Source organism: Sus scrofa, chromosome 7 (assembly GCF_000003025.6).
Source record: "Sus scrofa isolate TJ Tabasco breed Duroc chromosome 7, Sscrofa11.1, whole genome shotgun sequence".
In the NCBI taxonomy this organism is placed as follows: Eukaryota; Metazoa; Chordata; class Mammalia; order Artiodactyla; family Suidae; genus Sus; species Sus scrofa.
Window position 1 is genome coordinate 77594952 of NC_010449.5, and position 27529 is coordinate 77622480.

The 27529-nt window shown below is 42.2% G+C and overlaps 1 protein-coding gene across 1 annotated transcript in view; it reads left to right on the top strand.

Annotated features, from left to right (window-relative positions):
• SALL2 (spalt like transcription factor 2) overlaps positions 1-27529 on the top strand; it is a 101024-nt gene that overhangs the window by 42595 nt on the left and 30900 nt on the right. The window lies entirely within an intron of this gene.

Sequence of the window (27529 nt, forward strand, 5' to 3'; positions counted from 1 at the left end):
CAGTATGGGAAAACTGGGTGCAATATCTCTGGTTTCAAACCTTCAGCACCTCTAATCTTCTCGGGTTATCCTTCCACCTCATTCTCTAGCTTTTTATATTAGATGATCGCTTTATCTGTGTGATAATATCATGTTATGTGTAAAACAAAATCTCCTGGTCACAGCAGAAAATCAACAGTTTGGTCATGTGAATGTTTATCTCCAAAGGACTCATAAATTCACTTAATTCACATAGGAGACAGAAAACTAACCATTCTCCCATGAACTCACACAATTCCCTAAATTTTGTTCAAAAAACAAATAATAGGGAGTTCCCATTGTGGTTCAGTGGATTAAGAACCCAACATAGTGTCCATGAGGATTCGGGTTCAATCTCTGGTGTCAATCAGTGGGTTAAGAATCAGCATTGCCACAAGCTGCAGTGTAGGTCACAGAGGCACCTCGGATCCCGAGTGGCTGTGGTTGTGGCTTAGACTGGCAGCTGTAGCTCCAATGTGACCCCTAGCCCAGGAACTTCCATATGTTGCAAGTGCAGCCACAAAAAAAAATTATTACTTATGAAATATCTTTTTTTTTTTTTTTTGGCTATGCTCACAGGCATGTGGAAGTTCCCAGGCTGGAGATCAAAACCACTCTACACCGAGACCTGAGCCATTGCAGTGACAATACCTGATCCTTAACCCACTGCACCACAGTGGGAACTCTACTTACAGAATATCTTAATCTTTCAAAATATTTAACAAATAAAGTGGTTGATTGTAAATAACAAAAACAAGCTTAAATCTATACCGCATGAACCAAAAAAATTTCCAAGGACTATTCTATTATACCTCTTGCTCTTGTTTTCCCAGGTACTTAAAATTGCTATCATAGCTGTTACCTTAACAATTAATAACATTAAGATGGATGCTCTGTAAGTGTATAATAAAAATACAGATCAATATGAAATCAGTCTGAAGCAAACATTTGTTTAAAAAGTAGATTGGGCACTGTTATGAATTTGTTAAATTAACACTCATTTAGTGACCATAAGGTGCCAGATAACAAACCATTGTTTCAAAACCACAAGACGGAGTTTTCTTGTGGTGCAGCAGGTTAAGGACCTAGCATTGTTATTGCCAGTGGCTTGGGTCCCTGTAGTGGTTGTGGTGCAGGTTTGATCCCTGGTCTGGAAACTTCCACGTGCCTGGGGGCTCAGCCAAAAAAAAAGAAAAAAGAGGACTTGAAATAGAGTAGTTTATTATTCACAGGTTCTGGAGGCAGTACCAAGCATGCCTCGAGGTACACACAGAGAGGTCAAGGCAGAGTACAGAAAACAGAGAGACAGAAGCTGGGGCACAGATGCCTTTGTTCAGGTCCATGTATGGAGTGTTTAGGGTTCCCAAGGTAAGGCAGCATTGCTCAATTCAAACCAAAAGGGCAGAGTATTAGTAATGTGGCTCTTACTGAACAGGCATGTAAGGGACGGTGCTGGGAGGCAGGAGAGACAGGTGATCCCTAGGGTTGTTGGAGAACCATACCAGGAACTTCAATTTGCTTATGATCTGAGGGCTGCTATCCAGGGCATGTACTCACATGAGGGACCAAGTGTCAGTTGAAGATCACTGCAGGCTGCTTGGCCATTCTACAATGGATTGTATAATGGGGCGATCACTTTGTAAGACAGTATAGCAGTTCCTAAAAGAAATAAAATAAAACTGGAATTACCATATGATCCACAATCCTGTTTCTGGGTATGAACCCAAAAGACTTGAAAGTAAGGTCTCAAAGATATTTGTACACCCATGTTCATAACAACATTACTCACAATAGGTGGAAGCAACCCAACTGTCCCTCAACAGATTTTCTTTGGATTAAAAAAAATATATGATATATTCTTACAGTAGAATATTACTCAGCTTTTAAAGAGAAGGAAACTCGATAAATACTACAATAAGGATGAATTTTTAGACATCATGCTAAGCAAATTAAGCCAGTCACAGGGAGTTTTCCTGTGATGCTGGGGATTAAGGATCCAGTGTTGTCACTGCAGCAGCTTGGGTTGCTGCTGTGGCACGAGTTCCAGCCCTGGCCAGGAAACTGCCTCAAGTGCAGCCCAAAAATTAATAAGCTAGTCACAAAAAGACAAATATTGTGTGATTCTACTTATACGAGATCCCTAGAGGAGTCAAATTCATAGAAACAGTAAATAAAATGGTGGTTGCCAGGGCCTGGGGGTAGGGAGGAATGGAGACCTGTTGTTTAACAGGTGTAAAGTTTCAGTTTTGCAAGATGTGATGCGTTCTAGAGATTGGTTACACAATGTAAATACTCAACACTACTGAACTATATACTTAAAAATGGTTATGCTGATAAATTTTGTTACATGTATTTTACAATTAAAAATTTTAAATGGGGAGTTCCCTCGTGGCACAGTGGGTTAAGTATCTGGGTGTTATCACCACAGCAGCCCAAGTTGCTCCTATGGAACAGATTTGATCTCTGGCCAGGGAACTTCCACATGCTGTTGGCACAGCCAAATAAATAAATGTTAGGAGTTCCCTCATGGCTCAGAGGTTTAAGGATCCAACCTTGTCACCACTGTGGCTCTGGTTATAACTGTAGCATGGGTTCGATCCTTGGCCAGGGAACTGGCCAAAAAAAAAAAAAAAATTGGTTATGACAGATGGAATCACTCTAATATAAACCTCCAAGGAAAATGTACCCTCCTCCACTGTTGGTGGGAGTGTAAACTGGTATAACCACTATGGAAAACAGTATGGAGTTATCTCAGAAAACTAAATATAGAGCTAACATGTGATTCAGCAGTTCCACTGCTGGGCATATATCCAGTCAAAACTTTCACTGAAAAAGATGCATGTACCCCTATGTTCACAGTAGTACTATTCACAAGAGCCAAGACATGGAAACAACTTAAATGTCCATTGACAGATGAATGGTTAAGAAGATGTGGTACATATATACAATGGAATTTTACTCATCCATAAAAATGCAAACTAAAGCCATTTACAGCAAAAGGGATGGTTGCTGTAAACCATAGAGACTCTCATACTAAGTGAAGCAAGCCAGAAAGAAAAAGACAAATACCATATGATATCACTTATATGCACAATCTAAAATATGAAACAGATGATCCTATCTAAAAATAACAAAAAACAGAAACAGATCACGGCCAAGAAGAGCAAACTTGGGGTTCTGGGGTCGGGGGAAAGGGGAGGGAGTGGGATGGATGGACATTTGTGGGGTTTGGGAGATGCACACTATTATGCTTATAATGGATGGGCAATGGGATCCTACTGTACAGCACAGGGAAATATGTGTGATTAGGTCACTCTGTTGTACAACAGAACTTGATGAAACATTGTAAGTCAATTACACTTTAGTAGTAATTTTTAAAAAGGAAAAAAACCTCCAAGGTTTTCAGGTAATGACTAGTACTGTTGAAAAAGAAAAAGAAGAAATGAAAGATAAATTTAAAAATTTTTAAATGTTAAAATTCCACTGCTGTGCATATATCCAGACAAAAGTTGTCAGCTAGAGGGCATTCTCGGTAAGGAAAGGGGAGAGGGAAGAGGGAGGGGGAATGTAGATTTGAAAAGCCATGTGTTCGTTGCAGCTGGCTGCACACAGGGTTTCATTCTACTCTTCTCTTTACTCATGTGTACTTGGAAATTCCCCTTATAAAAGATTTTCTGAAAGCCATAGCCATGAAAATCTCAAGAAAAATTTTCCAAATTGAGGGAAAAGCTAGTACAAGGCTCAGGATGGAAAAGAGTTTGGCATGTTTGAAAGGAAAGCAGATTTGGGGGGCGGGGGTGCAGAGTACATGATTATATCACAGGAGCAAGCAAGGGAAACTATAGAAGAAGGTTGGATTTAGTATAATGGGCCATGTGTTTTCTATTGCTTCATAACAAGGGATCACACATTTAGCAGCTCAAAGCCCATTTACTAGCTCACAGTTTGATAGGTCAACAATCTAAACACAGCACGACTTGATTCTCTGCTCAGGATCTCACAAGGCTAAAATCAAAGTGTTCCTGAGCTGCATTCTCATCTAGAGATCAGGGTTCTCTTCCAAGATGTCATGGTTATGATAGAATTGAGTTCCTTGCAATCCCTGTTTCTATCCCTGTTCCCTTGCTGGCTGTCAGCTAGAGGGCATTCTCGGCCACTGGAGGCTGCCGGAATTCCTGAATTCCACACGGCCTCCTCCATCTTTAAAACAGCAATACAGAATCTCCCTCATCTGGAATCCCTGTCATGCTTCTAATCTCTCTCTTCAAGAAGAATGCAGTCCTTTTTAAGGGCTCACCTGTGGAGCTAGGTCCACAGAGGATAATCTCCCTATTTTAAGATCAGCTCACTTGGGGCCTTAATTATATCTGCAAAATCCCTTCACATCAGCACCTAGGAGGAATTTTGATGGTGTTTGATTAAATAACTAAAGGAAAGTGTACATGTCAGAGGACAAAACTCTTGGAAGCTACCTTAAGCAGGTGCTTAAAATCTTTTCAACCTTTCTCAGTTTTCATGCTGGATAAAATTAATGATTTTCTAGAAATCAGCAGCAGCAGATTCAGCTACCAGCCTCCCGCTGCAGAATCTTTGGGATGCTGCAGCATTGGAAGCAGGCTGTCCCCAGCCAATGAAAATGCAGTGGGGCCACTAGGGTCAGGCTATTTTTGCCCACCTCCACTTTAGGCAGCCTCTGACCTGCAGCTCTTCGGGCTGCCTGAGACTTTCTCAGCACCGCAGAGCAGCCTGAGTCTCTTCCTACTTCATCTTCCTTCCTTACCACTCTGAGCCTGCTATTCTGACTCTTAAACCTGAATTAAAATACCTGGCTGTATTAGAAATACCCAAATAAACAATACTACATGGAAACCTCAATGTCATTTTGTCACTGGTAGGTATATACTAGCCTATTTCTTTTTTCAATTTAATTTTATTTAAGTATAGTTGATTTACAATGTTGTGTTAATTTCTGCTATACGGCAAAGTGGTTTCGCCATCATTGAATTACATACACACTGAATTACATATACACATATCCATTCCCATATAGGTTATCACAGAACATTGAGTAGATTTCCCTGTGCTATACAAAAGGTCTCTGTTGAGCATCCATTCATGTACTAAAGTATGGCTTTGCCATTCCCCAGACCCCAGTCCATCCCTCCCCTTGTCTGTTTCTCCTTTAAAGGAGATCCCAGGGACACCTCCATGACTGCCACACTAGGGATGTGCTCCATTCTGCAATTTGGGGATGCACTGTGGACCAATTTACTATCAATTTTTGACATAAACTGTGGCTGTAAGTGTAACTCTTCCATCGTTGCCTTTGTGAGGAGGCAGAGATTTGTGTCTGTTTTTTTCACCACTGAATCTCTAACACTAAGAAGAGTGTTAGAACATAGAAGGTGCTCAGTAAGTATTTGTTAACTTATTTAATGAATATAGTTAAATCTCTTGTTCTTTCATTTTATAAAAGGAGGCTATTAGAACCCCTGCTTTTTCCTCCACCTCTTTTATCTTCACCTCCCAACTATTGTTACCTGTACTTTTTTTTTTCTTTCTGGCCACACCCACACCATGCCCAGGCCAGGGATCAAACATATACCATATGAGCAACCCACACCACAGCACTGACAACACCAGACCCTTAACCTACTGTACCGCCAGGGAACTCCCATTTTCTTATAAACATCTTTATCACTTATGTTTTTAAACATTCCTCTAAATGCAGTAGAGAAGAGCTGTTACATCCAAACCCTGAAGTAACATTCTTGTTAATGTAGCTTGCAGAGAGCACTTACTCATATAAATCATCCTTAATATGTGGGTTTTGTGGGGTTTGGGGGTTTGGGGTGTTTTTGCTTTGTTTTGCTTTTTGATTTTTTTAGGGATGCACCCTCACATATGGGAGTTCCTAGGCTAGGGGTCGAATCGGAGCTACAGCTGCGGGCCCACGCTACAGCCACAGCAATGCAGGATCCTAGCCACGTCTGTGACCTACAGCAGAACTCACAGCAACACTGGATCCTTAACCCACTGAGCCAGGCCAGGGATCGAACCCACATCCTCATGGATCCTAGTGGGGTTTGTTAACCACTGAGCCATGAAGGGAACTCCCAGTTTTGTGGTTTTTATTGAAATATATTGGACATATAACATTATATAAATTTAAAGTATACATGTTGATTTGATACATTAATATAATATGATTTCCATTGTATCAATAATTTACACCTCTATTGCATCACTTAATCATTCCTTTTTAGTGGTTGGAATAAGTAAGATCTAATCTCTTAGCAAGTTTGATTATAATAAAATATTGTTACATAGTTTTAATATTAATAGATATTACTGTGACACCATCCCAGATTGTAAAAATTCATGCTCCTAATTCATTGTGTTGAATGACTATAATACATTATGTATTTTATACCAGCTCTATATATGTATGTATAAATGAACACCCATTCTCCCACTTTCACCTGCACTAGATCATATTAACTAGTTTCTGCAGTCTGTTGGGCAGCTCACTTTTAATTTCTCTGACCAATAGAGAGATGGGGCGTCTTTTGTTAGATTTATTTGTCAATAGGAATCACTCTTCTAGCCTTTATCTCCTCATGTAACTTGCCTATTTTTCTACTGAGCTGTTGACTTCTTCCTACCAATTCATGAGATATCATTTTTTATTAGAAAAATCATCTGTTGAGAGTTCCTGCTGCAGCGAAGCGGGTTAAGGATCCCATGTTGTCTCTGTAGTGGTGCAGGATTGATCCCCAGCCTGGCGCAGTGGGTTAAGAATCCAGCATTGAAAAAAAATATATATATATGGAGTTCCCGTCGTGGCGCAGTGGTTAACGAATCCGGCTAGGAACCATGAGGTTGCGGGTTCGGTCCCTGCCCTTGCTCAGTGGGTTAACGATCCAGCGTTGCTGTGAGCTGTGGTGTAGGTTGCAGACACGGCTCGGATACCGCATTGCTGTGGCTCTGGCGTAGGCCAGTGGCTACAGCTCCGATTCGACCCCTAGCCTGAGTACCTCCAAATGCCGCGGGAGCGGCCCAAGAAATAGTTAAAAAGACAAAAAAAAAAAAAAATCCAGCATTGCTGCAGCTGTGGTATAGGTTGCAGCTGCACCTCAGATTCAATCCATGGCCCAGGAACTTCCATATGCCAGAGGTGTGGCCCCAAAAAAGAAAAATCATCTTTTGCTAAAAGTATAAACATACAATTTTTTCAACTGTCGTTTTTTGTGTTTATTCTGTCTTTTTTATTCCAAAATTTTTATTTTTGTGCAGTAATCTTTTCCTTTATGGGCCCTAGGTACCTGTCTTGCTTAAGAAACTCAACCCCGCTCCAAGATTTTCTACTGCCCTAAATTTTCTTCTAACATTCTTATAGTTTTGTTCATTTATATCTTTAGCCCATCTGAAATTTATCCTTAAATTTGGTGTGTAATAATAATCTAGATTAACCTTCCCTCTTCCAGAAAGCAACTGCCACTTAAAGGACAAAAGAAAGTGAGCCAAACCAACAGCAAAGACTCTGCTCTTCTTTTTTTTAATTAATTTTTAGGGCCTCACCCGTGGCATATGGAGGTTCCCAGGCTAGGGGTCTAATCAGAGCTTTAGCTGCTGGCCTGCACCACAGCCACAGCAATGCTGGATCCTTAACCCACTGAGCAAGGCCAGGGATCAAACCTGTGAGCTCATGGGTGCTAGTCAGATTCGTTTCCTCTGAGTCACGACGGGAACTCCAACTCTGCTCTTCTTCCACTAAAATTTTAAATGTACTCATGAGTCCTAAACTTTTCCTCACCAATTTCCTTGCAGGAACTGTAGTAACCAAAAGACCATAGAGATGATAGATTTTAAAACTTTAAATATTACACTGATGTAGAAAGGGGTTGATTCTAAAGTCTGAAGGCTCTTTGGAGGAACTAAAATGCAAGGCAAACATCTTCCCATCCTCTCATACCTTTCCTTTCCCTTCCACAGTATAGTGGCCAGAATGTTGGAAGTGTTTCTGGCATGCTGAGGATGCTCAGTAGATATGCTGGGTACCTTTCTTGATCCCTTTGGACCACAGTCTAAGTATCTCAAGGTGATAGGCAGAATGGAACAAGTTAGGAAATCTCTACTTGGTAGCTTTATGCTAGTTACATCCTCTGGATTAATTTTCCTTTCCTCTTGGTAATCAGTTTGGTCTTTTCCACATTTCTTCACATCTAAGCAGAAGCAGAAAGACAGGTGTTCAGGGTGGTGGGCCAGTGTGGAGGAATGTCAGAGAAGGGATTGTACCTCTTGGGATGGGTTTGCCCCAGGCCCCCATCACTGCCATCTCCTGACAATAAGGCTCCTACCCACTGCTGGTGTTTGACAATTCTGGTGTTTGTTTCTGTAAAGGAGGGTTTCCCCTCTGTCACCCACCCCCCTCCGATAAGAGGGAACTGGAAACCCAAATTCACAGAGTCATTCATGGTCAATGCCCTTGAGAGTTTTATTAAAGCAGCAGGTGGACAAATGGGCTCAGCAGATCCCTGGGGGAAAACTGCCCACCACAGTAGGGATTGAAGGCCTGAGGAGAAAAGGGGCCAAACCCCAGGAGAGAATTTATCATCAGCTCTCTTTCTCTCTCTCTCTGCAGTCAAGACAAGGCAATTAGACAGGACACCCACTGAACATCCTAAAGGCTGCTGGTGACAAGCCCATCTCCCCTCTGCCTCCACATCCCTCTAACCGAAATCCACAGGAAGACTGAGAGAGAGCAAGGGTTGGGGGCTAGGACCCAGGGAACAATGAGGTGGCCCAGGCTATGGGGGAAACCAAATCAGCCGGGATTGAGCAGGACTTCGCAGTGGGAATGGGGTGGAGTGAAGGAGAACAGCGAGCTTGTTGAGAGGCTGCAGCAGCTACTCATCCAAATGAATTGGATGTTTCCCCATACAAACCACACTCACATCCCTCCAGAAGGTAACACCTTTGTAGTAACAGTGTGGGGGCACAGCCTCTGGGTAGAGATTACACTGAGTGACTTTGAAGATGATGAGGTGGCAGTTGTAAAATTCAGACATCTTCACACACTTCACAGCCGGACCCTCACAGAGGCCACCTGTGGTGGGGGACACACTGTGGACAAAGGTCTTGGTCTTCTGACAGCTCTTATCAGTGGCCAGCCCTCGAACTTTCATCATCATGTCACAGTAATATTTGTGCTTGGCAGAGATCTTTGTTTTAGGCCTGTCAAGTTGGTGATGGAGGAGGTCTTGGGCCTCAGAAAAGCCATGCTGGTCCATTAGGAGGAATAAGAGAAGGGTCCATGTCAGAAGCATATTTTCTATTAGAAAAAGGAGGAAGGGTAGCAAAAAGGAGAAATCTGTCACATAGCCCCAAACATCAGGGCTTCATGGGCTCAAAGTCACCCCTGCACACCAATCTAAGGATTACAAATGCCCTCTATTTGTCTCTAATAACGCTCACTTCTCTGCACTCATACCCCCAAAAATCATTGTGGTCCATCCTCCTTTCAACATTCATCTTTTCCTCTTTCCACGTCTTCCTTCATTTCCCCTCATCCCACTGCTGGGGTCCAGCACATTCTTTTTTTTTTTTTTTTTTTTTTTTTTTTTTTGTCTTTTTACCTTTTCTAGGGCTGCCCCCGCAGCATATGAAGGTTCCCAGGCTAAGGGTCTAATTGGAGCTGTAGCTGCTGGCCTATGCCAGAACCACAGCAACTTGGGATCCAAGCCACATCTGCAACCTACACCACAGCTCACGGCAACGCCGGATCCTTAACCCACTGAGCAAGGCCAGGGATCGAACTCGAAACCTCATGGTTCCTAGTCGGATTTGTTAACCATGGTTCCTTAACCCACTGAGCAAGGCCAGGGATCGAACTCGAAACCTCATGTTTCCTAGTCGGATTTGTTAATGTGCCACGACGGGAACTCCCCAGCACATTCTTAATTATCTCCCTTAAGACTATACTCATTAAAGAAATTAGGATACAGGGATCCATAATCCATCCATACCTTCCACCCCATCATGGTCTTACATAAGAGAGCAAAATTGGACCCCAAGTGCTTTGATCCTCAGTCAAGCAGTAACACTAACTTATGGAGTGCTTTACAATGGTGCTTTTAAAATGTTTACATGCAGTTAAATATCTGGTAATCTTGTTAAAATGCAGGTTTCGATTCAGTATATTTGGAATGGGACCTAAGATCTTCATTTCTAACCAGGTGCCAGATGATTTTGTGCTTTGTTCCAGGGGCCACAATTTAAATAATAAGGTTTTAGTGCTTACAAAGACCTCTCAGAGAATTCCTGTTGTGGCGCAGTGGAAAAGAATCTGACTAGTACCCACGAGGGTGTGGGTTCAATCCTTGACCTCGCTCAATGGGTTAAGGATCTGGCATTGCCATGAGCTGTGGTGTAGGTCACAGACCCAGCTCAGATCCGGCATTATTATGGCTGTGGCGTAGGTCAGCAGCTGTAGCTCTGGTTTGACCCCCTAGCATGGGAACTTCCATATGATGCACCTGCGGCCCTAAAAAGAAAAAGATATAAAGAAGAAGAAAAAAAAAAAAGACCTCTCACATATATATAAGGTCATCACCTTCTCTGTGAGGTAAGACAAGTATAATGGTAACCCATTTTTAGTAACTGACTTTCAGAAAGGTTCAATGAATTGCCTAAAGTCATACAATATCAAGGAGCTGTACCCAAATGTTAGAACATTTAGGGCTAAAGAAAAGTCTCTGCTCCAATTTATATTAATCCACTGGCCCACTGTATTACCTACAAATATAAAGCTCTTCCATTGGAAACCTGTTTCATATCTGCGCCAGGGAAAGGCTTGACCGACCAACCATCCCCCTTCTCTGGTATTCACTCTGCCTTAATTGTAAGAACCTCCTTGCTCCTTACCCACTCCTGTTTTCCTAGTCTTTTCTCTGGGGCCAAAGAAAGATCACCAAGGCTACCTCTACTCCTCCAGTGAAACACTCACATACCTAGTCTCAATCCTGTGTGTGCTCCTTTACTTGACCCCAGGCTGATGCTCCTGGAGAGGTAGGTCCTGGAGATTCTGTGGCTGGAAAGGTGTCTGAGTCTTTCTCCTCTTAGGCTGTGTTATTATAGTACCCAGCTGTAGAAGGTTGGAGGATGGATGGGGTGGGGTTGAGTAACTTGGGTAGTGACCCAATACTTTCTGACGCTACAAGATGCTGAGACTTTCTGGCCTGATACCCAATACAGACTCATTCTACGCTCCATTTAATGAACCCAAACATCAAGAGCCAGGTTTCCCTGGGTATAGAAGACCTCACATAGCCTGGAGTATGAAGAGAAGTAAAAGAAAGGAGCCTGGACTCCTAAACCTTTGTCTCTACCAGAGGGTAGAGAAGGAATTATATAGAGAAGGAGTTCCTGTTCCCACTGGAGCCAGGCAGTTCTCAAGGACAACATACAACTACATCAGTGGAAATTCCTCAACTAACTTGGACCCAGTTCAAGCAACAAATCAGCTTCCACCACATCTGTTCTCCCCAATCCCAAATGCCCAGCATTGAGGCTCTCAGGCTGGAGGATCTAGCAATCAAAGGTTTGGGGGATAATAACATAGTTTTCCAGAGAGGAAAGGGCAACAAGAAAGAAGTAAGGGGGGGTGGCGCTGAGGAACCCTTGAAGAGAAAGGGCAGGTCCTAAGGTCTGAAGGAAGAAACAGGAAGCTGGTGACGTTGGAAACTACTCTCTTTAATACTTTCCTGGCTACTATGACTTAAGATCCAGACAACCTAAGACCTTCCTTCTCTCCACCCACAGCCAGGGCTTTGTTCTTTGAATGTTTGCCCTGGAACCATACTAAAACAGCTCTCCAATGCCTTGGCAGCCTTATCTTTCCCTGACCTCTGCAGCCTTTGTCCCTGCTAGGGCAGGTCACTGTATTTGTTTCTCTGCTTGTTGACTCTTTCAGCCTGACCACACAGCCCCTCTGGGCCTCCTTCTTCCATGCTCCAGAATATCTCACGTGATTCAGGCCTTACCTGACCTGCCACAGGCCAATGGGTAGGAACGATTATTCCCATGCCACAGTATGTAGAACACTGAAGGAAAGAGATATTTACCTAGTAATGGAAAAGTATGTCGGAGTTCCCTGGTGACTCAGCAGGTTAAGGATTGGGCATTGTCACTGCTGTGGCTCAGATCACTGCTATGACATAGATTCAATCCCTAGCCACAGAACTTCTGCATGCCATGGATACAGCCAAAAGGTATGTGGATAGTAGAAGAGAACTAAGATTTGAAATATACAGAATTGTATCAAATAATTAGTTTGCCTATTCTAGGTACATCATATAAGTAGAATCACATAGTATTTGTCCTAAGTGCTTTTCATTTGAATAAAGTCTTCAAGGTTCATCCATGTTGTAGCATGTAACAGAATTTCATTCCTTCATAAGTTTGAATAATATTCTATTGCATGGCTATACCACATTTTGTACATCCATTCATCATTTGATGATTATTTGGGATGCTTCCACATTTTGGCTATTATGAATAATACTGCTATGAACATTTATGTAAAATATTTGTGAAAATATTGTTTTTAATCTGAGACAAAGGATGAGAAAGAATTAGGCAAGACTAATATGGTTATTGAGAGTAAGGATAACAGAGATGAGAAAAGAGAGGACAAGCAGTGTGTGGGGCCATTTAGATCTTTCTAAGGACTATGGTTTTCATTCTAAGTATAATGCCAAAGCCACTGATTAAATCAGAGCTCCACATTGACATGCTCCAACTTGTGTTTTAATATTGTCACTATTGCTGCTATATAGTAAGTGGATTGTGGAGAGCAAAACATGGTAAGGAGGCTAGTTGTAAAACTATTGTGACAGTTCAGATAAGCAGTGATAATAGCCTGGATCAAGGTCATAGTGGTGAATATTGAAATTTGGAAATTCATTTTTTTTTTGGTCTTTTTAGCTATTTCTTGGGCCACTCCCGCGGCATATGGAGGTTCCCAGGCTAGGGGTCGAATCGGAGCTTCAGCCACCGGCCTAAGCCAGAGCCACAGCAACGCGGGATCCGAGCCACGTCTGCAACCTACACCACAGCTCACGGCAACGCCGGATCATTAACCCACTGAGCAAGGGCAGGGACCGAACCCGCAACCTCATGGTTCCTAGTCGGATTCGTTAACCACTGCGCCACGACGGGAACTCCTGGAAATGCATTTAAAATTTGTCTCCTCTATTGGGTTTAAGTGTTGAAAGAAAACAAAAAAAAAGAATTTAATAATTTCACCGACTTGTACAACTTCAGGATGAGTTACACTAAACAATGCCTTTTTCTAGCATTTTCAGCTTTGAAGTTGTGCAATTTGGTAGGACTGCCATTTTCTTATCTGTTTGTAAACTCGGAATACAGAATTAACATTTCAAACAAGCTCCTGTGATCTGTTAGCTAACTGTGATCTCCACCAGGAAGGGCATTATTATTTAATTCATTTTGTCTTAATACACCTTATTTCCCTTTCATAATAATTTTCTAATTAGAATACATACAATGGTCATAGTAGTAATTAATCTCTTTTAGATCAAAGGTGCCATGTTCTTTCTCTTTTAAAAATAGACATTATTAAAAAGACATACAGGAAGTTCCCTTGTGGTGCAGTGGGTTAAGGATCCATCATTGCCTCAGCTGTGGCACAGGCCACATCTGAGATCCACAGCTCACATCCAGCGTGGGTCCGATTCCTAGCCCAGGAACTTCCACTTGCCCCATGGGCATGGCCAAAAAAAAAGAGAGAAGACATACAGATGGCCAATAGGCACACCAAAGGATGCTCAACATCACTAATTATTAGAGAGATGCAAATCAAAACTACACTGAAGTATCACCTCACACTGGTTAGAATGGCCTCTCTTGGTGGGTTAAGGATCTGGCATTGCTGTGGCTGTGGCATAGGCTGAAAGCTGCAGTTCCAATTTGACCCCTAGCCTGGGAATTTCCATATGCTGCAGGAGCACCACGAAAAAGGAAAAAACTAAAACTAGAGTTACCATACGATCCAGCAATCCCCCTTCTGGGCATATATTCAGAGAAAACTCTAATTCAAAAAGATAACATGCCCACCAATGTTCATAGCAGCACTATTTACAAATAGCCAAGACATGGAAACAACCTAAATGCCTGTCAACAGACGAATGGATTAATAGGATGTGATATAGGAGTTCCTATTGTGGCTCAGCAGATTAGAGCCCAATATACTGTCCATAAAGACAGGGGTTCCATCCTTGGTGTCACTCAGTGGGTTAAGGATCCAGTGTTGCTGGAAGCTGTGATGTAAGTCACAGATGCAGCTCAGATCCAGTGTTGCTGTGACTGTTGCGTAGGCCTACAGCTGCAGCTCCAATTCAGCACCTAGCCTGGGAACTTCTATATGCCATGGAAATGTTAAAAGGGGAAAAAAAGATGTGATGTAGATACACAATGGACTACTCTGCCATAGAAAAAGAACACAATGATGCCATTTGCAGCAACATGGATGAAACTAGAGATTCTCATAAGTGAAGTAAGTCAGAAAGAGAAAGACAAATATTATGATATCACTTGCATGTGGAATCTAAAATATGATACAAAGGAAATTATTTACAAAACTGAAACAAACCCTCAGACATAGAAACAAATTTATGGTTCCCAAAGGACAAATAGCTTAGGGGAGAGATAAATTAGGAGTTTGGTATTAGCAGATACAAACTACTATATATAAAATAGAGTTCCTTGGTGGTTCAAAGATCCGGTACAGTCTCTGCTGTGGCTCAGGTCACTGCTGTGGCATGGGTTCAGTCACTGGCCCCTGGATCTCTGCATGCTGTGGGTGCAGCCAAAAAAATAAAATACATAAACAAAGCTGTATTGTATAGCACAGGGAACTATATTCAATACCTTATAATAAACTACAATGGAAAAGAATGTGAAAGTATACACACACACACACACACATCTGAAGCACTTTGCTGTATACCAGAAAATAATATAATATTGCATATCATTTTATATCAATTATATTTAAATTTAAAAATTATATTTTATTAAGCATGTCTTTTTTAATTATATCATTTTTATTTTTTTAATTTAATGATTTTTATTTTTTCCATTATAGCTGGTTTAGTGTTATGTCAGTTTTCTACTGTACAGCAAGATGACCCAGTCACACATACACATTTCTTTTTCTCACATTATCATGCTCCATCATAAGTGACTAGATATAATTCCCAGTGCTATATGGAACTTTTGTGGTCTTTTGTGGTGCATTAATTATCCATTCCAAAGGCAATAGTTTGCATCTATTAACCCCAAATACCCAGTCCATCCCACTACCTCCTCCTTCCCCTCAGCAACCACAAGTCTGTACTCCAAGTCCATGATTTTCTTTTCTGTGGAAAGGTTCATTTGTGCCGTATATTAGATTCCAGATATAAGTGATGTCATATGGTATTCGTCTTTCTCTGACTTACTTCACTTAGTATGAGAGTCTCTAGTTCCATCAGTGTTACTGCAAATGGCATTATTTTGTTCTTTTTATGGCTGAGTAGTATTGTGTATATATGTACCATACCTTTTTAATACAATCATCTGTCGAAAGACATTTAGATTGTTTCCATGTCTTTGAATAGTGCTGCAATGAACATAAGGGTGCAGGTGTTTTTTTCAAGGAAAGTTTTGTCTGGATATATGCCCAAGATTGGGATTGCTGGGTCATATGGTAGTTCTACGTATAGTTTTCTAAGTTACCTCCATACTGTTTTCCACAGTGGATGTATCAATTTGCATTCCCACCAACTGTGCAGGAGGGTTCCCTTTTCTCCACACCCTCTCCAGCATATGTTATTTGTGGACTTACTAATGATGGCCATTCTGACTGGTGTGAGGTGATACCTCAGAGTAGTTTTGATCTGCATTTCTCTAATAATCAGTGATGTTGAGCATTTTTTCATGTGCTTGTTGGCCATCTGTATATCGTCTTTGGAGAAATGTCTGTTCAGGTCTTTTGCCCATTTTTCCATCGGGTTGTTGACTTTTTTACTGTTGAGTTGTATAAGTTGTTTGTATATTTTAGAGATTAAGCCCTTGTCAGTTGCATCATTTGAAACTATTTTCTCCCATTCTGTAAGTTGTCTTTTTGGTTTTTTTATGGTTCCCTTTGCTGTGCAAAAGCTTGTCAGTTTGATTAGGTCCCATTGGTTTATTTTTGCTTTTATGTCTGCTTCCTTGGGAGACTGACCTGAGAAAATATTTGCAAGGTTGATGTCAGAGAATATTTTGCCTTTGTTCTCTTGTAGGAGTTTAATGGTGTCTTGTCTTACATTTAAGTCATTCAGCCATTTGGAGTTTATTTTTGTGCATGGTGTGAGAGTGTGTTCTAGTTTCCTTGATTTACATGCAGCTGTCCAGTTTTCCCAGAACCACTTGCTGAAAAGACTGTCTTTTTCCCATTTTATATTCTTGCCTCCTTTGTCAAGGATTACTTGACTGTAGGTGTCTGGGTTTATTCCTGGGTTCTCTATTCTGTTCCATTGGTCTGTATGTCTGTTTTGTTACCAGTACCACACTGTCTTGATAACTGTGGCTTTGTAATATTGTGGGAAGTGTTGGAGAGTTATACCTCCTGCTTGATTTTTGTTCCTCAGGATTGCTTTGGCAATTCTGGGTCTTTTGTGGTTCCATATAAATTTTGGCTTGTTTGTTCTAGTTCTGTGAAAAATGTCATGGGTAATTTGATAGGGATTGCATTGAACCAATAGATTGCTTTGGGTAGTATGGCCATTTTTACAATATTAATTTTTCCAAACCAAGAGCATGGAATATCTTTCTATCTCTTTGACTCTTCTTTAATTTCCCTGATTAATGTTTTCTAGTTCTCAGCATATAAGTCTTTCACCTCCTTGGTCAGGTTTATTCTCAGGTATTTGATTTTTTGGGGAGTGCAATTTTAAAAGGTATCATATTTTTGTATTCCTTTTCCAATATTTCATTGTTGGTATACAGAAATGTGACTGGTTTCTGAATGTTAATCTTATATCCTGCTACTTTGCTGAATTTGTTCATCAGTTCAAGTAGTTTTGGGGTTGAGTCCTTAGGGATTTCTATATATAGTGTCATGTCATCTGCATACAGTGACACTTTTACCTCTTCTCTTCCAATTTATTTCTTTTTTTTGTCTGATTGCTGTGGCTAGGGCTTCCTGTACTATGTTGAATAACAGTGGTGAGAGTGAGCATCCTTGTCTTGTTCCAGATTTTAGTGGGAAGGCTTTCAGCTTTTCTCCATTGAGTATTATATTTGCTGTGGGTTTGTCATAAATGGCTTTTATTATGTTAAGGTATGTTCCCTCTATACCCACTTTGGTAAGAGTTTTTATCATGAATGGATGCTGGACTTTGTCAAATGGTTTTTCTGCATCTGTTAAGGTGGTCATGTGGTTTCTGACTTTCCTTTTGTTAATATGGTGTATAACATTGATTTGTGTATGTTGAACCATCCTTGTGCACCTGGGATGAATCCCACTTGGTTGTGGTGTATGATTTTTTTATATGTTGTTGGATTTGGTTGGCTAAAATTTTTTTGAGAATTTTCGTGTCTATATCCATCAAAGATATTGGCCTATAGTTTTCTTTTTTTGGTAGTATCTTTGTCTGGTTTGGGTATTAGGGTGATGGTGGTGTCCTAGAATGTCTTTGGGAGTGCTCCTTCTTCCTCAACCTTTTGGAAAAGTTTAAGGAGGATGGGTACAAGTTCCTCTTTATATGTTTGGTAGAATTTGCCTGTGAAGCCATCTGGTCCTGGACTTTTATTTGTAGGGAGTGTTTTTATGACATATTCAATTTCATTTCTAGTGATTGGTCTGTTCAGTTGATCTATTTCTTCTTGATTCAGTTTTGGCAGGCTGTAAGTCTCTTGAAGGTTGTCTGTTTTGTTGGCATACAAGTGTTCTCTTACGGTTTTTTGTATTTCTGCAGTATTTGTTGTGATTTCTCCTTTTTCATTTCTTATTTTGTTTATTTGGAGTTTTTCTCTCCTCTTCTTGGTGAGTCTGGCCAGAGGTTTGTCAATTTTGTTTACCTTTTCAAAGAACCAGCTCTTGGAGTTCCCGTCATGGCTCGGGGGTTAACGAATCCAACTAGGAACCATGAGGTTACAGGTTCGATCCCTGGCCCTGCTCAGTGGGTTAAGGATCTGGCATTGCCATGAGCTGTGGTGTAGGTTGCAGATGTGGCTTGGATCCCACGTTGCTGTGGTTCTGGCATAGGCTGGCAGCTACAGCTCCAATTAGACCCCTAGTCTGGGAACCTCTATATGCTGTGGGAGCAGCCCAAGAAATAACAAAAAGACAAAAAAAAAAAAAAAAAAAAAAAAAAAAAAAGCTCTTGGTTTTATTGACTTTTTTTCTACTGTTTTTTGAATCTCTATTTTATTGATTTCCTCTCTGATCTTTATGATTTCCTTCCTTCTGCTGACATTAAGTTTTGTTTGTTCTTCTTTTTCTGATTCATTTAGGTGGTGGGTTAAATTGTCAATTTAAGACATTTCTTCTTTTTTGAGGAAGGCCTTTATTGCTATGAATTTCCCTCTGAGCACTACTTTTTTTTTTTTTTTTTTTTTTTTTTTGTCTTTTTGCCATTTCTTGGGCCTCTCCCGTGGCATATGAGGTTCCCAGGCTAGGGGTCGAATCGGAGCTGTAGCTGCCAGCCTACGCCAGAGCCACAGCAACACGGGATCCAAGCCGCATCTGTGACCTACACCACAGCTCACGGCAATGCCAGGTCGTTAACCCACTGAGCAAGGGCAGGGATCGAACCTGCAACCTCATGGTTCCTAGTCGGATTCATTAACCACTGTGCCACAACAGGAACTCCTGAGCACTACTTTTGCAGCATCCCATAGATTCGAGTGGTTGTGTCTTCATTATCATTTGTCTCCAGGTATTTCTTTATTTCCTTCTTGATTTCTTCATTGACCCATTGGCTTTTTAGTAGCATGTTGTTTAGTCTCCGTGTAGTTAGTTTTTTCTCATTTCTTTTCCTATGGTTGATTGTTACATCTTTTGTAGTTGTCCCACAGCTCTTGAGTATTCTGTCCTATTGTTTGCTTGTTTGTTTTTTTCAGTCTCTTTTCTGTTGCTTTTCAGTTTTGGATATGTATATTGAGATATCCTCAATGTCAAAGATTCTTTCATCAGTTGCTTCCAGTCTACTAATAAGCCCATCAAATGCATTCTTTAATTCTGCAACAGTGTTTTGTTTGTTTGTTTCAGTTTGGTTTTTTTTGTCTCTTGTGTTCCTTTTTGGTTCTTAGGATTTCCATCTCTCTGCCTACATTGCCCATCTGTTCTTGCATGCTGTCTACTTTATCCATTAGAACTATTAGCATCACAATCGTAATTATTTCAAATTCTAGTCTAATAATCCAACATCCCTGCTGTATCTGATGCTTGCTTTGTCTCTTCAAACTGCTTTTTTTTCTTTTGTCTTTTGTTATGTCTTGAATTTTTTTTTTTTTTTGATAGCTGGGCATGAGTTACTTGGTAGAAGGAAGTGCTGTAAATATGCTGTTAGTAGTATGGTGGCGAGGTTTGAGAGGAGGGAAAGCATTCTACAGTCCTATGATCACATCTTAATTTTTTGGTGAGCCTGTACCTCTGGATTTTGAACTTCACATGTCCTTCTCATGACACAGTTGGGACAGGATGACTAGAGCAGGTTGGAGTTGAGTATTTCCCATTTCCCAGATCAGTTAGGTTTTGATAATACCCCCAGCAGATTAGTCTCTGGTTAAACAGTTTCCCCTGGAGGCAAGACTTTTTAAGAACAGAAAGCTCCATTTTCACTTCTCCTGCTGGAAGCAAGAGAGAATATTTCTTCAATATTCAGTATAAGAACCAGGTAGAGGGAGTTCTCATTGCGGCTCAGTGGGTGTTCCTAACCTGACTAGTATCCATGAGGATGCGGGATCCATCCTGGCTTTGCTCAATGGGTTAAGGATCTGGCATTGCCATGAGCTGTGGCATGGGTCACAGACATGGCTCAGATCCTGCATTGCTGTGGCAGAAGCCAGCAGCTGCAGCTCTGATTTGACCCCTAGCCTGGCAACTTCCATATGCAGCAGATGTGGCCCTAAAAAGACCAAAAAAAAAAAAAAAAGATTCATCAATTGTAGCAAATGCACCTCTCCCAAGGGGATGTTGATAATGGGGGAGGTTATCCATGTGCGTGTGCATGTACAGGGGGAATATGGGAACTCTCTGGACCTTCTGGACAATTTTGCTGCGAATCTAAAACTGCTCAAAATAATACAATCTATTTTCAAAGAAGACTTTGGAAAAGAACCAGAGAAGGCCAAAAGATGGAAATAAAGGTTGGGGAAACAGAACTTCAGAAAAGAAGATAAAAAAGAACAATTAGTCAACATGTTGAATAATATGTTTTTTGTTTCATCCTATGTATACACAAAACCAGGAAGAGATGCACCACCTGTAATTTGAAAGAGTTCATACAAGAAGGCACACCCCTCTGAAGAAAATGGACCATTTCTTATGCTTTCTTCCTATGCTGAGCCCTAGAATCCCTCTAATGGGCCCTTAGCTGGAACTTGTGGCTACAAGCAGGTGATGGAATTGTGTTAATAGCTAGTTAAGAGGGCCTTCTAGCCTAGTTGCTAGGTTCTCTTCCTGAGAAAACTATCACATCCCCCTAAACTATGTTTGGGAGACACTGGGATCCTGTATGATAACTGTGAGAGTCTAACAACAGCAGTACGTGCCTGCCCCAACCTGGGCTTCTGCTTTCTCGGTGGAGAGGGAGAAGATTGGCATTTCAACTCTTGTTCATTCCTCCTGCCAAGAAGTACTTCAGGTAGTCTCCTGAATAGGGGCAAGCACACACTGTCATTGTTTTATGTTTGGGGGATTTTTTGGGTCTTTTTTTTAGGGCCCAATGGTGGCATATGGAAGTTTCCAGGCTAGGGGTCAAATCAGAACTATAGCTGCTGGCCTACACCACAGCCACAGCAATGTGGGATCCTTAACTCACTGAGCAAGGCCAGGGATTGAACCCATGTCCTCATGGATACCAGATGGGTTCGTTAACTGCTGAGCCAAGACAGGAACTCCCTACACTGCCACTGTGATGATTAATTTTCTTCTGAGTCCAACAGAAGGAACACATATTCCTTTGCCTCAACTTCTTGTGAAATAACTCTAGCTTAATAATGCTAAGGCAATTCTGGCTCCCTCCAGAATCCCCTTTCATATTGTAACCCAGTGAGTGGGCTCATTTCCCTCTGCAACAGAAAGACCAACACTTGAGGCAGCAGAGGTCTTTTGCAGAGAGAAAAGGCTTTTTTGCAGGGCAGCCAAGCAAGGAGACAGCAATGTTCAGATTGGTCTCCCCAGTTTGAGTAGGGTGTTTATCTATTGTGGAAGTAGGTAGCAAAAGGGAGAAGGGACTCAAAAATGACTGGTGGAAAGTAAATGTAAGTTTCAAGTTTTCTCAGCACAGGTGCTACTGTCCTTCATGCCTCTTCACGGGTCACATGTGCCCTTTCAGGGGATTCTGTATGTTACATGCAGTGGATTTTCGGCCTGTGACATCCAAAGTTCACTATTAGTCATTCTGGTCCCCCAATGTGCCTGCCAGATGCTCCGTCCAAGGGGCTGTTAGCAAGTTGTTTCTATTCCATTCCTGGTTTCCCCTGGTACTCTGCAAAACAAGCTTGGGAGGGGGGGTCTCTGTTAATCATTTTGTTTCCATCTCGTCGGCCTTGTAAATTATAGAGTATGGGTTCAAGATTAGCCTATCTGAGCCTCCTAGGATAAGTGCTGCTATCAACAAATAGATTCCTCCTGCCTCCTATAGTAAACCAATTAAAATACTCACTTTTAAGGAGTTCTCTTGTGGTGCATCGGATTAAGGATCTGGCGTGGTCACTGCAGTGGCTCAGGGTACTTCTGTGGCGCTGGTTGGATCCCAGCCCAGGAACTTCCACATGCCTCTGGTGTGGCAAAATATTAATTAATCACTCTTAGAAAGGATATTTATAAGCCATTGCAGATGTGGCTCAGATCTGATGTTGCTGTGGCTGTGGTATAGGCCACCAGCTGTAGCTCCAATTAGACCCCTAGACTGAGAACCTCCATATGCCTCAGGTGCAGCCCTGAAAAAGACAAAAATTCTTATGGGACTCAAGATTAGGGACTATTGGCGTTCCTGTCAGGGTGGCTCAGAGGTAATGAACCTGACTAGAATCCATGAGGGTGCAGATGTGATCCCTGGCCTTGCTCAGTGGGTTAAGGATCCGTCGTTGCTATGAGCTGTGGTGTAGGTCGAAGATGCAGTTTGGATCTGGCATTGTTGTGGCTGTGGCATAGACTGGCAGCCACAGCTCTGATTTGACCCCTACCCTGGGAACTTCCATATGCCACCAGAGTGACTCTAAAAAAACAAACAAACAAACAAAAAGATTAGAGACTCTTTCTCACTAGCGGCTAGAGAGGCTAGGTACATTACTTAAAGCACCCCTATCCTGGAATCGGGAGTACCTCAGAGGTGAAATTATATTCAGGTCACTTGTGAGCACCAAAGTAGAAAAGGGGGGGCCAGCAGTTGGAGGGCTCTGTACTGTCTACTAGGACTGCCATAGTAAAACACCACAGACAGGGTGGCTCAAGCAACAGAAATGTATTTCTTACAGTTCTGGAGGCTGGACATCCGAGACTGAACTGCCAGCACAGTTGGTTTTTCCTGAGGCCTCTTTCTTTGGTTTACAGAGAGCCACCTTCTTTTTAGCTCATGGCCTCTTCTCTCCCGCGTACACACGCTTGATGTCTCTAATTCTTATAAGGACACCAGTCCTGTTGGATTAAGGCCCAACCTTTAAGACCTCCTGTAACCTTGATTACTTCCTTCAAGGCCCCATTGCCAAATACAGTCACATTAGGGGTCAGGACTTCAACATACCCATTTGGTGGTACACAGTCCGGCCCATAAGCAGACGAGTTTACAGACCTAAGTGGAGCCTAGTGAGCAGCCACAGCTGCTCTCTCAGAGAGCACTGGCTCAACATATGAGTCTTGATCTCTGACCCCTTTTCCTTAGGCTCCAAGAAGACCCCTCCCCTTGTGTTTACAGTCTTCTTTAGGCAAGTGACTGTGTGATCACATAATTCAGGTTTCTGTCAGTTATGAACACATTCCAGCTGCTTCCCCTTGCTATGCCCAGGCTACCTGATACATTTACCTTTTCCAAGTCGTTTCAGGCCCATATCCAGAGAGTCTGTATGGATCTCTATCTAATTCTACCCATTATATGATCACTTTACTAGGATAAAGTTAACCTAGCACTTTTATTTCATTTATTTATTTTTCTTTAATGTCTGAACCCACTGTATATGGAAGATCCCAATCCCAGGCCAGAGACTGAATCCGAGCCACAGTTTCAACCTATGCAGCAGCTACAGCAATGCCAGATCCTTAACCACTGTGCCAGGCTGGGGATCCAACCTGTGCCTCCACAGTGACCTGAGCCACTGCAGTCAGATTCTTAACCCACTGCACCACAGCAGAAACTCTTAACCTAGTACTTTTTTTCTTTTTTCTTTCATTTTTCATTTTTTAGGGCTCAACCTGTAGCATATGTAAGTTGTCAAGCTAGGGGTCAAATTGGAGCTGCAGCTGCCAGACTACTACATCACAGCCACAGAAACACTGGATCCAAGCTCCATCTGTGACCTACATCTTGTTGCTCACAGCAACACCAGATCCTTAACCCACTGATTGAGACCAGGGATCGAACCCACATCCTCATGGATACTAGTCAGGTTCATTACCACTGAGCCACAGCAGGCACTCCAACCTAGCACTTTAAAAAGATAACCTAGCACTTAAAAAGACAGTGTAGGGAACTGGTTAAAAGCAGATTCGGAGGCCTGACCGCTAGGATTCAAGTACCAGTTCTCCTACTACCTGAGTGACATTAAACAAGTTACTTAATCTCTCAGTGTCTCATTTTACTCATCTGAAAAAGGGGTACATACTAGTACCTTCTTCCTAAGTAGGGCCAGGACAAGCATGAAGCAAAAGAAGCACCTAGGATGGAGTTTCCTCATAGTACAGTTGGTTTAAGGACCTGGAGTTGTCACTGCAATGGCTCATGGCTGCTGTAATGCAGGTTTGATCCCTGGCCAGGGAACTTCCACATGCTAAGGGCGCAGCCAGAAAAAAGTGGGGGGGGGGGAGCACATAGGATGCAAAAGTGCACTTGTGTGACTGAGTCAGTGCCTCTTAAATTTTGCTCCGCAAATTCCTCTCTTGCCTCATCCCAGTCCTGCTCATAAGGTTGTAAATATGACAAGCAAAACAATTAGTACAGTGCATTGCACAGAGTGAGGGATAGTTGTTAGTTACTATTGTCATCATCATCATCTTTTTTTTTTTTTTTTTTTGTCTTTTTAGGGCCACACCTGCGGCATATGGAAGTTCCCAGGCTAGGGGTCTAATCAGAGCTGTAGCCACGGGCCTACACTGCAGCCACTCCAGATCCAAGCCATGTCTGCAACCTACACCACAGCTCACAGCAACGCCGGATACTTAACCCACTGAGTGAGGCCAGGGATAGAACCTGCAACCTCATGGTTCCTAGTCAGATTTGTTTCCACTGTGCCATGACGGCAAGTCCATCATCATCATTATTAAGAGTATCCTGGAGTTCCCGTCGTGGCACAGTGGTTAACGAATCTGACTAGGAACCATGAGGTTGTGGGTTCGGTCCCTGCCCTTGCTCAGTGGGTTAATGATCCGGCGTTGCTGTGAGCTGTGGTGTAGGTCGCAGACTCGGCTCGGATCCCGAGTTGCTGTGGCTCTGGCGTAGGCCGGTGGCTACAGCTCCAATTGGACCCCTAGCCTGGGAACCTCCATATGCCGCAGGAGCGGCCCAAGAAATAGAAAAAAGACCCAAAAAAAAAAAAAAAGTATCCTGGAGAAAGATCCAGGGTGGAATCTTGAAGAATTTGATTAGAAAAACAAACAAAACCAATTACTGACCTTTTGACTCCTGCACCCCTGAAATCAGGATGGATCGCCAGCAGCTATGTTGAAACCACTTTCAAAAATTCAGCTGTGTTGAAGTTCCTGCTATGGCACAACAGGATCAGTGGTGTCTCTGCAGCACCAGGACACAAGTTCAATCCCTGGCCCAGCACAATGGGTTAAGGATCCTGTGTTGCCAAGCTGTGGTATAGATAGAAATTATGGCTCCAATCTGATCCCTGTTCTGGGAACTCCATATACTGCAGGGAAGCCCCCCTCCCCCAAAAAAAAAATTTCAGCCATGTTTCTCAATTCTTCTGAGTCTGCTCAAACTGGATGGTCTGATCCAGAAATATGGCCTCAATATATGCAGCCAGTGTTCTCAAGACTATAAGAAGAATATAGGATTCATCAAGCTTGTCTAAATGATTTTCCTTGAATGGATTATCCAAAGGATCTACCTGGTGAAAGAAACAATAGTTCTTTGTACATAAAAGTTAACAATAAATTTTTAAGCTTGGTGTTTTGTTGTAAATGGAATAGTTGTTACAGAAATCTCGTGCTGTACAGCAGAAATTGACAGAACACTGTAAATCAACTATAACAAAAATATATTTTTAAAAAGAAATCTTGAAGTTCCCATTGTGGCACAGCAGAAATGAATCCGACTAGTATCCATGAGGACACAGGTTTGATCCCTGGCCTCCCTCAGTGGGTCAGGGACCCAGCATTGCCATGAGCTGTGGTGTAGGTTACAGACACGGCTCGGATCCTGAGTTGATGAGTCTGTGGTATAAGCCAGCAGCTGTAGCTTTGGTTCCACCCCTAGCCTGGGAACTTACATATGCTGCAAGTGTGGCCCTAAAAAGCAAAACAAAAGAAGAAAAGAAAAAAAAATTTTGTTTAAATTTACCATTTTCAGAGATCCTGGTATGGCACAGCAGATACGAACCCAACTAGTAACCACAAGATTTGATCCCTGGCCTCGCCTCAGTGGATTAAGGATCTGGCATTGCCCTGAGCCATGATGTAGGGTCACAGATGCAACACAGATCCTGCGTTGCTGTGGCATAGGCTGGCAGCTGTAGCTCTTATTAGACCCCTAGCCTGAGAACCTCCCTATGCCGAGGGTGTGGCTCTAAAAAGTGAAAAAAAAAATTTACCATTTTCCTCTCAATGGATTTATCTTCGAAATATGCGACTTGTTTTCCCTCGGTTATATAAAATTTTTATGCTGGAAACAAAAGGTTGTTGAGTTTCTTCTTACTATAGCACTCTACTAAATGCTGTGATCAGTGCAAAATGAACACAATATTGTCTCTATGCCTGAGGAATTCTCAGTGCAGCCAGAGAAACAGGTATGAGCTCCACCTTTGATAAAAGGTAAACTCTGGTAAGTGGTATAATCAAGGTACAAACAGTGTACTGTGCTATTGTGGAGAAAGGAGAGGTCACAGGTGATTCGCATGCAAGTAGAAAGTTTAATGAGAACCTAGAGTGTGTTCAACACTGTGCCCAGAGCTGTGGCGTAATAGAAGGTGCATAAAAGCCCTGACCTCTTCTCTGACGTAGATGACTATTTAGTTGGGGTGACAAAGCTAACACACATTATAAAGAGCAGCAAACAATGTTCCATGTTAGGTTGTGGACAGAATACTAAAAGTATTGCAGCCTTCCAGAGGAGACGGAGACCCATAGAAGCTGGAGGAGGGCAGGAGGGCTCTAGGACATGAGGAAGTGCAGGGGTGGAAGAGAATGTGGGGCCAGGAAGTAGCCTGGCCAAACTGCAGCAGAGGGAGGAAGAGGCAGGAAGAATAAGGCTATTTGGTAAAGATGAGGTCTCAGGAAACAGGGGGATATTACTGCATGTAGTAGCAATGTGAGAGCCATTGAAATATTTGGGACAGATGAGGGTCCCGATGCAAGTGATATTTAAGTTTCTGCTGTGGCACAGTGGGTTAAGGGTCTGGCATTTCCACAGCTGTGGTGTAGCCAAAAAAAACTAACAAAAAAAAAAGTTCGTAGTATGCAATAAAGAATGAAGATGGTGGTGAAGAAATAGCCTAGAAGTGGGAGGAGGAAGGTTAGAGGTGATTCTTTGGAGGAAAGAGCTAAAGATAGCAACTAGGAAGTACCTGTGGAAATAAAAAGAGAATATTTCCACAGTATTTTATTATTATTTTTTTAAATCTTTTCTAGGGTCGAATGAAGCATATGGAGGTTCCCAGGCTAGGGGTTTAATCGGAGCTATAGCTCTTGGCCTACACCAGAGCCACTGGAACACAGGATCCAAGCCACAACTGCAGCCTACACCACAGCTCATGGCAACACCAGATCCTTAACCCACTGAATCAAGGCCAGGGATCGAACCCTCAAACTCATGGTTCCTAGTCGGATTCATTAACCACTAAGCCATGATGGGAA